The 11,042-nt window shown below is 31.4% G+C and overlaps 1 long non-coding RNA gene across 1 annotated transcript; it reads right to left on the bottom strand.

The window, feature by feature from the left end:
• Positions 1-8,223: 8,223 nt before the first annotated feature.
• On the bottom strand, positions 8,224-10,623 carry LOC134718927 (uncharacterized). The gene is made up of 3 exons (XR_010107477.1): positions 10,434-10,623; positions 9,277-9,369; positions 8,224-8,694 (listed from the first exon to the last, which is right to left on the bottom strand). It is a non-coding gene; the product is annotated as an uncharacterized LOC134718927 (long non-coding RNA).
• Between the last annotated feature and the right edge of the window lie 419 nt (positions 10,624-11,042).

The raw sequence follows: 11,042 nt of genomic DNA, 5'->3' as shown, positions 1-11,042 counted from the left end.
AGAATTTTACCAGTGAAGAAATCACTTGTGACACTTTCGTTCAACAAAACAAAAGTTCATCCGCTCCTCAACAAACTTCACCTGACAGCGTTCAAATTGTCCGGGGATCATTTGAAAGTCAAGGTTTATCAAAATCAGTTGTCGACATTATCATGCATTCATGGCGAGACTCCACAAAACAACAATATTGGAGTTATATCAAAAAGTGGGTGTGTTTTTGTGTTGAAAAACATGCTGATCCCATGTCATCAACTGTAAATTTAGTTTTAGATTTTTTAGCAAAACTTTTCCATTCAGGGATAGGTTATAGTGGACTTAATACAGCGCGATCTGCTTTGTCTTCATTTATGACACTTAATGGACACGATTCAATTGGCAAACATAATTTGGTCAAGCGATTTATGAGAGGAATATTCCAATTGAGACCTTCACTTCCAAGATACAATTTTACATGGAACGTGTCCGATCTACTTAATTATTTAGATACGTTAGAAAATAACAGTTTGACGTTAAAGCAAATTACTTTGAAATGTGTTTCTTTATTGTCTTTGTTGACAGCTCAAAGGTTACAGTCTATTCATTTATTAGATATACGTAATTTAGAGTTTTCGAATGATATTGTTAAGATAAGAATAGGTGAAATTTTGAAGCAAACTAAACCAGGAAAACATTTAAATGAAATTGTTTTAGATAGATTTGTAAATACAAATTTGTGTATTGTAACTTGTTTAAAATTATATATAAAAATGACTGAAAAATTTCGCGGGAAAGAAAAGAAATTTTTTGTAAGTTATGTAGCACCGTATAAAGGTGTAAGCAAAGACACTATATCCAGATGGATGAAAACAGTTATGATAGCAGCTGGTATAGATTGCTCCGCATTTAAACCTCACAGTGTGAGATCAGCGTCTGTTTCTAAAGCTTGTAGTAAAGGTTTACCACTTTCGACAATTTTACGCACCGCAGGGTGGACAAATCAATGCACTTTTCGGAAATTCTATAATAAACCTGTAACAATAGACACCAGTTTCTGTAATGCGATACTCAGTAATGCAATGTAAATATGTTGATTAGATAAATGTATGAGAACTTTATTATTGTATATTTATTACTGATTATAATCTCCAGTAATTTTCGGATAAATAGATGCAATATCTCTAAACATCTCACGTGACAGCTATGTACCATATTTGTGAAATGGAATTATATAATTAAACGAAATTTTAATTGAAGTTTAATTAAAATTCCGTGAAACAATAGTGGTACATAGGTGTTACGTGCCCACCCTTCCCACCCTAATATTGCATCGATTTACTCTGAAGTCTGACATCATGACGAGGCTGTTCATCTCACGTAACACCTATGTACCACTATTGTTTCACGGAATTTTAATTAAACTTCAATTAAAATTTCGTTTAATTATATAATTTAAAGGCAATTTTGCTGTTTTGGGTTATTAGCTTGTATAGTATTATAGATAAGAGATAAATTGAAAACAGCATTAATGTTCAGCTTAGTAAGATTTACAAATAAGTCAACATGACCAAAATGGTCGGTTGATCCCTTTAGGAGTAATAGTCCTTTATAGTCATTTCTTACAATTTTCATATAATTTCCACTGAAACTAACTGATAATTGTAAGCAGCAAGAATGTTTAGTAAAGTGAGATCTACAAACACATCACCATAACACAATTTTGTCATGAATCCATCTGTGTCCTTTGTTGAATATTCACATAGACCAATGTGAGCGACTCAGGCTAAAAAAAGGCCTCTAGTTTCATAATAAATGTGTAGTCTCTTAAAATAAGAATTAAATCATGGGCAGAAGTTAATTTTTACAAAACCTAGAAAAATGCATACTGATTATGTGTAATTAAATCTATTTGAAGTCATTTTTAGTTTTTTATTTACTTGGAGCCAGAACAAATTCCAGTTTTAACCTTGCAAATTTTGCGATCTGATGTGCATCAAAATATCAATAACAAAAATATGTTCTTCACCTTTTTTACTTATACATGCAGTAATATTAAATAATTTTCTATAACAAAGAATACAAAAAAATCCTGCGAATGCATTTTAACTGCTTAAATTAAAGAATTGCAGTATAAATAAAATATGGTTTTCAATTACAAAATTTGTTTAGAAGACAAATTACACAGTACTTATAAGAAAATCAATGTTAGATTAAAACTTTTTTCTTCAACGGCGTCACATCTCTCAATAAAAGCTACTGTACTGTCAATATCCGCGGAAGACATTGAGGGCATATTTTTCTCTGCAGCTAACCAAGAAAATTAGAATGTAATTTGAAAGCATTCAAGTGTTCATTGTTCCAAACTTTTTGGTACCAACCTCTAGTGCAACTCTCATATTTTTGCTACAGTGCCAGCATTCATCTTGTTCCCACTTTTTTCCCCATTTTCAAATATTGACTTCAAATACAACTTAACTTTGTCTGAAAATCTCACATCCTTCTTTTCTTTTTTAAGGCCTTGTTGGTCTTGGAATATATCTTGTGAGATAACAGGTTAAGAACCATCAATTCTATCAAAATTTTATATTTCATAAAGGTTTATAAAAGCATCGTACCATCTGAGCTTAATCTTGTCGTAAGTTGACATTTGCTGAAGATCGTTGTTGTGGTCCCAAATAAAACAAGAGGCTCTAAAGAGCCTGTGTCGCTCACCTTGGTCTTTGTGAATATTAAACAAAGGACGCAGATGGATTCATGACAAAATTGTGTTTTGGTAATTAACTTAGCCCAGTAGTTTCAAAGGAGAAGAATTTTGTAAAGATTAGTAAGATTTACGAAACAATGGTTAAAACTTGACTATATAGGGCAATAACTCCTAAAGGAGTCAACTGACAATTTCCATCATGTTGACTTATTTATAGATCTTACTTTGCCTACAAATGGGTGCGGTCCTAACCTTGACAAAAGTTAACTTATTGACTGCTTTCTAAGTTAACTTGAGAATTTTTAAGCAGTCAAGCAAGTTAACTTCGTCATTGGTGGACCAGACCTACGGTCTGCTTTTTTAGGACTGCTGCAGACCTATCGACAAGTCTGCTCCAGACCAGACCCTGTGGACAAGTCTGTTTTGACCAGTCCTGAGGACAGGTCTGCCCCAGACCAGACCTGTGGACAAGTCTGCTTTTGACCAGTCCTATGGACAGGTCTGCTTTTGACCAGACCTGTGGACAAGTCTGCTATTGACCAGAGGACATTCTGTTTATGACAGTTTATCGTTATAAGAGTTTTCATATTAGACTTGAACTTTAATTTAAATACGTAAACAACATTCGCATTGTTTTTCCACAGATATCATTTATTGTTTACTCGCTAGACTTTACTAGATATTATACAAATTCTCTTTTTTTTTATTTGATATACATGTATTCTTAAATGAATAGAAAAATGCCTATACAATCACATAGAGTGTTTTTTTTTATTAGAAGGCGGATAGAAAGGTTGTCCAACGCTTCGGAGCAATATTCACGGGATATCAACAACATTGTCGACGTTGCCTCGTTCCCCGTATGTTACCTGTCCCTTCCCTAATTTTACTTTATGCATAGATTTGTACATGCATGGATATTTCATTATTATTCAACTTGTTTGCATTGGATTAATTATTCTTTTTTCCGCAGAATATTCTAACAGAAATTGTACAGTGTCCGTAAGCATACGGTGTGGTAAAACTATCAACAATCTCGTCAAATTCGTCAGATTGATCAAGAGATTTGTCTTTGCCGATTAATTGAGATATGGGACGTCCCAGAATTATACTCAATACACACTTTATAAAATAGTTGCCACTTAAGGTTTAACTATAAGCAAAATCAATCAGCCGACATAATAGATAAACAGTATACTATTCCCAGAAGAGAACCTTTTTTATTAAATCATTGTAACTAGCAATACTATATACTATTTACAAATGAATACACCTTAATAATGCTATTTGTCCGCCATTGCTGGATATCACACTGGTTCCCGTAAAATTTGGATGTCATCAAACAAAATATCTGACGCGACAATTGAAAAGTGATTGTTGTATGCTTCAACGTAGGAAGGCGTCCCAGAAAAAAATAAAAGTATCCTTGCCAGACGTCATAATTATTTGGACAATAATCAGACATGTCAGTGTTGGTACTTTGATGATGCGGCATAATAGTTTTGTTTAACACACCATCATGAACTACTATATGTATGAGTCGGCGTATCAGTATTTTGAGTAAAAAGAGGATTTGCTGGCACCCTAAATTTATGCGAATAAAAATTTGTTCTTATTATATTGGAATATTGCTGTTCATTGTATTATACATTGATTCCTGAGATAAAAAAAATATGCCATTGGCTGATTTACTATGCGTGTATATAGATTTACAAATTAAAGTGCACACATGGTCAGTTTTGGTCAATGCGGTCAAAAAATTTTGTTGTACAAGTAAGCTTGAGGTATGAAAACTACTGAAAATTTGTTACGTATCAGAGTAAAAAGAGGATATGCTGGAACCCTAAATTTATGCGAACAAAAATTTGTTCTTATTATATTGGAATATTGCTGTTCATTGTATTATACATTGAATCCTGACATAAAAAATATGGCTGATTTACTATGCAGGTATATAGATTTACAAATTAAAGTGCACATATGGTCAGCTTTGGTCAATGCGGTCAAATAATTTTGTTGTACAAGTAAGCTTGAGGTATGAAAACTACTGAAAATTTGTTATGTATCAGTATTTTGAGTAAAAAGAGGACATGCTGGAACCCTAAATTTATGCGAACAAAAATTTGTTCTTATTATATTGGAATATTGCTGTTCATTGTATTATACATTGAATCCTGACATAAAAAATATGGCTGATTTACTATGCGGGTATATAGATTTACAAATTAAAGTGCACATATGGTCAGTTTTGGTCAATGTGGTCAAATAAATTTGTTATACAGGTAAGCTAGAGGTATGAAAGCTACTGAAAATTTGTTAGGTATCAGTATTTTGAGTAAAAAGAGGACATGCTGGCACCCCAAATTTATGTGAACAAAAATTTGTTCTTATTATATTGGAATATTGCTGTTCATTGTATTATTTATGGAATCCCGACATAAAAAATATGGCTGATTTACTATGCAGGTATATAGATTTACAAATTAAAGTGCACATATGGTCATTTTTGGTCAATGAGGTCAAATAATTGTGTTGTACAAGTAAGCTTGAGGTATCAAAACTACTGAAATTTTGTTACGTATCAGTATTTTGAGTAAAAAGAGAACATGCCAGCACACTAAATTTATGCGAAGAAAAATTTGTTCTTATGAAATTGCAATATTGCTATCCATTGTATCATACATTGAATCCTGACATAAAAAAATATGGCTGATTTACTATGCGGGTATATAGATTTACAAATTAAAGTGCACATATAGTCAGTTTTGGTCAATGCGATCAAATAATTTTGTTGTACAAGTAAGCTTGAGGTATCAATACTACTGAAATTTTGTTACGTATCAATGTTTTGAATAAAAGAATGACATGCTGGCACCCGAAATTTATGCGAATATCACCAAGGAAAAATGAGGTATTTTTCCTTAGCAATATTTTTGAATAGTTTTGTATTGTAATAGAAAAATGTAGTTTATTTTATTTCATATGGTTTATTAGTTAATGTATGCGGGTTCTACTTTGTAAACTATTTTACATAAAAATTATTGATTAAATGTTCTATATATTTTCAAGCGTAGGATACTTCAAATATGTCAAATAAGCACTTTATATAAACTATTGAACTTGTCTGGACAATGAGACTGCAGCAGTTACCAAATTATATATATGTCTAGTAAAGTTATAAAGAGCATCTTGAAAGTTCGGACAACGGTCAAGCGTTAAAATATTTGTATAAATAAATCTATATTTTCTTTATTTCTTTAAGGATAAATTAAAGTATTAGAATGTCCACATGTCAAAACTAAGTAAAGGCTTAATGCAAATATTTCACGTTTCAAAGAAAACATAATTAGACTGTCTTTCTTAATTCTGGATTAGGGATTAAGTTAAACTTGAGGTAAAGCTATTAGCACCTTCAAAATATTACAATAAGACTGTAATAAGCTATTTCCTATTTAAGATAATATACAATAGAAGTGTTATAGTTTAGTTACATAATTTTATACTTTAACTATATATTTGAATTGATAAACATGTATCTAAGGGACCATAAGTTGAATACTAAGGATTAAAATAATTACCCTCACCTTTTCAGGAGTTATGTATTTTGATTGGTCAACGCAGGTAGGTTAATGCTGTTCGGGAGTAAATCGGCTATTTATTCATATAAAAATCAATGAAATTTGAAATTATTTTTATTTTTTGTCTAGAAACTTCCATACTCAGAACTTATTTATATCATCCCTAATATCATCCAAAGTTTTAATTTATGGTGTCTCAGAACCCCCCACCTGGTTGCCATGGTAACGGGCACCATTCAAAGATGGCGTGCGGACGTCGAACTTCAAGAGCCTGGCGCACCCCATAGAACTAGACAAATGAATAAAAATAAAGTTGCATTTGGTTGACAAATATGTTAACTTTCACGTAACAGCTGTTTCATTCTTTAAATGTGCCCTTTTATAATAGAAGATTACAGAAGTGATATACAATCCAACCGTGGCCACACCAAAAGTCAACTATTTTGCCAATTTTAGAAATGTTGTAATCATTTTAAAAACAAGAAACAGCAATCTTCGTATTCGTGAGCTTTCCAAGAATAAATATGCCAAGTTTTAAAGAGATCAATAAATGTTAACGGGGTGTGCCAATGCGATCTTTATAGATGAATAATATTCAAGTTCTTACTCGGCGACATTTAAACACTGAATTGATTCTGATCATGACAGATGGATTATTCCCCTTTTCGGTGTGAAAATGCCGGGAAAGAAATAATCGACATTTTGATAGTTTCTGACTAGAGATTAACACATTAAAGATGTAAAATAATGTTGTTGTTTTCACATTTTCATACTTGAGTTGTTCACGAATCTTTAAAGAATCACCATGCATACGAAGAGAAAAAAGGGGGGATACTCTGACGTTATACTTTGTAAGGGTTTTCGTAGTCAAATGTTCATTTCTAACTACAGTAACACATACATATACGTGTGCCGATTGCAAAAGAATTATCTTGCTTACTTCCTTAAATTTTAATATCATAGGGTCTTTACGACTTTTAGATTACCAAGGTTTAGCATAGTGAAATAACGTGAAGACGAACGACAAAACAGTATATTTCTAAAACAAAATGATTCTCCAGATAGGGAAAACACTTTAACAAGCACAACTGCATGGTAGTATGAAGCCCCTTGTAGGCTTCTATGAAACTCATGTTTTACGAGAAATATTTATCTGCTCAGCCCTTTTAAAGTTTTTTCAATGTTTTTTTTTATTTAAAAACATTTTTAATTAATTCACTGAATTATAAGGATCAGTTACTGTCACATCACATGTGTGAATGGGTCTTTTTTAAAACAAATCAGCTATAAGCAATAATTTCTAGAGCTATGCTCATTTTTTGAACATGCACCACTCATTCATTGCAGTTTTCCCAGTACAAAACAGTAAATTAAAAAAAGAAATTTCCTTGAGATAAAACTATTTGTTTATTCAATAAAGTTATATGCATGTGAAAGCCTTGAGTTCAGTATGAGTATTATCTGCCTATTATATACAAGTATGACTATTGATATTTCAAAGGTTTCAGAGTAAAAGAAACTTATAATTTTTCATTCATTCAAAAAATTTTCTCAAAATTAAAACAAAAAGAATTGCATATGACACATTGAATTAAAACTGATAATTCTGATATAACAATGCACACAATATATACTTCCTTGTAGGTTTCCATGATCCATAATAAATGTAGACATATATCATTCTGCTGGTTTTCATATGATAATGCTGTACTAGATAATTCCTTATTCCTTTACTTGTGTTTTTTTTATTTCACATGTATCATGCAAAGAATATTCCTATATATTCATGTAAAATGTTGTGAATTATAATATATATATATATACCAGTAAGTACATGCAGGTACCACATATGATGTTTGAATTATAATTATCACTTAGTTCACAGTTTTTATAGATATAGGAAGATGTGGTGTGAGTGCCAATGAGACAACATATATATATCCAAAATTATCTCAACTACTGCACATGATCCATAATGATATGAACATTTCCTTTTGTGTGTTGATCCTTCAAGAAAGAAGTGCACAGTCATTTCCTCTAATGTAAAACCTTTATTTCTCTGTCTTCAATGTTCAAGAGTCAGTTTTAACAGTAATGAAATCCTTCCTTTTAGTGTCATACTGAAAACTGCTGCATTCCAAAGTTACATGTGACATGGCATGGGGTTTCCATATTCAACACTTATATTTTTGTTATATGTCATCAAGATTTTATCTTAAAAACATTGATTTCACTTTCTTTTCATGTATATGTCTAAAGCTATCCTCATACATGGTTACACATTGTCTGGCAATCTCCTTGTATATATGTTGATCTTCATAAGACAGAAGTGGTCACTCTTTTTCTTTGATTACTTTTTTCAAATTTCAGTTAGGCTATCATAGTTAAAACTATCTTGTATGACACCATTGCCTCCAAGTTATCTTCATGCATGTACTGAAAAAAATATGTAAAGCATTAATGGCATTTAAAAGTTATTGGTATTCATGTTATGATTCAAATAGAAAACTTCAGTCAAAATTGTCACATTTGTATATATATTCCTTACTTATTTTTGAAATAAAAGTAAACTTGACACAAAGTTTAATTGATGAATTGTCTGTAAAGTACAATAAAGTTTAAAATTACAACTTTCTATAACTGATATTTACTCATCACATTGCTTTGCCAATTTGTTATTAATAATCAATATGACTTTAATAATCAATATGGGGTGGGTGTGACTTAATACACCAGATAACTTAATTATATTCACCTAAACTGAGGGTCTGGATGGTGTTTACAGAATAGATACACCAATCATGTAATAATCCCTTAAGCAAAAGTGCAATAACTAAAGGCTGAGAAATTAAAGATTAAGAAAAGACTGATAATAAAAGAAAATGATGGTGTGTTAAAATACAAAGAATAGAGAATACTGGGCAAAATAGATAAAGATTAATATAGAAAATGGTATATAAAATATAGAACTGAAGCACCCTAGCAGGAATCATACATTATAATATAATTGATACTTACATTTAATTGTGTATAGACCTCATATTTGATGTTATAGAAACTACACTCTTTATGCATTAACTGTCAAATTATGGGTGCCAGTTGTAAATCAATCTGCAAAAGAAGTTACAATAATTACTGAAAGGTTTCAATTAATACTCAATTGTATACACACCAAGTTGTATAATAAAATACACAAAATTAAGATTGATCTGTTGATGTAAATTGTTTTATAATAAGTGTGTTAAAATTTGAAAAGATCTACACAAACACACAAATACTTCAAATACACATTATCATAGTGAATCAATATTAAAAATACATATTTAATTTAATCTTATGTCTATATATAAAATAAACATAAGAAAACAAATTATTAAAGACAAAAAATTCAAATGTGCACTAAAAGGGATGATTTAAAATAAACATACTATAATGACTTATGTAGCATCAGATTCAAAACCATAAATGAAAAGTTGTTAATAAATTATGGCCATGATAATAAATAATATTTCTCACATATAATATCTCATGTGAATGCTTCCACAGTTTGATTAAAAGCAGGCTGAGGCATGAGTGATAAGTATGATGCACAGAGTGATGCATGCATATATTTTGAATACATTTTTGTTTTACTTCTACAATATATTATAAATTGGAATAAGAAATGATTTAACATGTGTAAATGCGATCAGTTTTAAGATTCATGTACAAATATACCTTACAGATCTTTAAAGAAAATGCACGGGGGTGGGGGGTGGGGGTTAAGGCATAGGTGAAAGGTGGCGGGCCTCAGCCGGCATGTTGATCGGGCATTTTAACAAATTCTACTCCTTTAATACGTTGCATTGTTGATCATGGTTCCCCAAATTTAAACATTTGACCCGCATGAATGCATCCCTGGTCAGTCTGCAAAATGTGGACGTGAAATTATATTTGTAGTCAATAGTCGATAAAGATTGGATTGTTTATAAGCAAGTAAGATAGTGTAAACGTGAAAAATTAGTTCAAAGGAAGTTTCAAAAGACTGACCACATCATGTTGACAGCGAAACGTGTAAATAACCACATTTTTTTAGTAAACATGCAGCTTTGTCTTCAAACTACATTCATAATCGTGAATGAAATGGATATCCAAGATCCTCGGCAGAAGGCTAAAATAATTAAAACCAAACGTACCTCAAAATATAAGCAACCCACATCTATATCAACGTGTTGTTGTCGAACTGAAGACACTGACTTCTATCATAACAAGGTGCCCGATCAGCTGTTGGTGACAAGCTAAAATCTGACGTCGACGAAACGTTCTAGCCAATCACGTGTCGAATAGTTGGGAAAATGACGTCAGATTTAGATTGCGATGCAAACACCGAAAATTATTGCTATTTTTTTATAAACTGCATTAACCTGCCTGCGAAGTTAATATGATATACATAAAATGATTATTGAAATTATGGCAGATGGAGATGCGTTGTTAGAAAGGGACTTGGAAATATTAACTTATGTAATTTATAGGATTAGATAATTTTATGCTTTGTCACATGATGGTGACTTAGTTGCATATTCTTATACATGTATTTCTTGTGTTGTAAATATGAATGCTTTATCTATTCGAGAATAATTAATATACCATCATTGAACTTAGTGTTTTATTGACTTCTTATGCGTTATATGAAGAAAACCAGACAATGAGATACCTATGCTCTACCATCACTATTCAGAGTTAGTTCCCCTACAAAATAAATGATAGGAACTGGGTCGCAGAATGTCAGCTAGTTCCCCCACTTA

This window comes from Mytilus trossulus, chromosome 5, assembly GCF_036588685.1.
Source record: "Mytilus trossulus isolate FHL-02 chromosome 5, PNRI_Mtr1.1.1.hap1, whole genome shotgun sequence".
Classification (NCBI taxonomy): domain Eukaryota; kingdom Metazoa; phylum Mollusca; class Bivalvia; order Mytilida; family Mytilidae; genus Mytilus; species Mytilus trossulus.
Note: the sequence above shows the minus strand (reverse complement) of the source record. Positions and strands in the feature narration are given on the sequence as shown.